Source organism: Haplochromis burtoni, unplaced genomic scaffold (assembly GCF_018398535.1).
Source record: "Haplochromis burtoni strain Fernald_Lab_line unplaced genomic scaffold, NCSU_Asbu1 Contig_414, whole genome shotgun sequence".
NCBI lineage: Eukaryota > Metazoa > Chordata > Actinopteri > Cichliformes > Cichlidae > Haplochromis > Haplochromis burtoni.
In genome coordinates this window covers 247,273-248,046 of record NW_024582775.1, presented here as the reverse complement: position 1 = coordinate 248,046, position 774 = coordinate 247,273, and positions in this window count along the sequence as shown.

Below are 774 nucleotides of genomic sequence, written 5' to 3'. Positions count from 1 at the left end.
GTTTTGCATTGCTTTTGTATCATCGTTATTGTTTATCACCTGTCAGCAATAAAGCTGCATTTTGAGTTTATCCCCCGTGTCTGTGAGTTTGCAAATTGGGTCCTCATCCTGCCTGCCACACGGCCGAACCATGACAGCTGTACCCAGTTAGCTAGCAGCTAATGACCAGCACACCTGTGCAGTTAATAAAAGGACAGGTAATGTTTGTCGCGCTGTTTCACACACAGCACGCTCATTTATTTCAATTCGCCAGTTGCAACAACCAACAGTTGACCAACGTGTGCATAAAAACCTAATACTCCTGTGTGCTATTACGGAAGAGGATTAGGGCCCCTGGAAAAAAAATCTGAGATTAAAGTCAGAATTCTGACTTAAATCTCAGAATTCAAGAAAAGAAGAAAAAAAAAGACGTGCCCACTCCCCCCCCCCAGTGGCCCTAATCCTCTTCCGTAGTGCTATAGACTACAGTGTATGCTGTACACTTAGTGGTTTCATTTGCATCAGTCTGCGTCTCCCAGTTAATTTGTGTGTTTCCCCTACATCTCTGCACTGCTCAGGTGGCAAAAACTGCTCGTGGTCCTTGCGAGCTCGTTCCCAGCTCATAACCACCGTGCTCTGCTGTCAGGGGCGAGTTTTGGTTATTATTCATCATGTGACTGATGACAGCCAAATCCTTGTATTTAGCAAAATTGTGATTAATACCTAAACGTTATTATTGAAGGGCACAGACAGGACTCCACATGCACACAGGGCGCTGGTGCCTATCTACTTCTA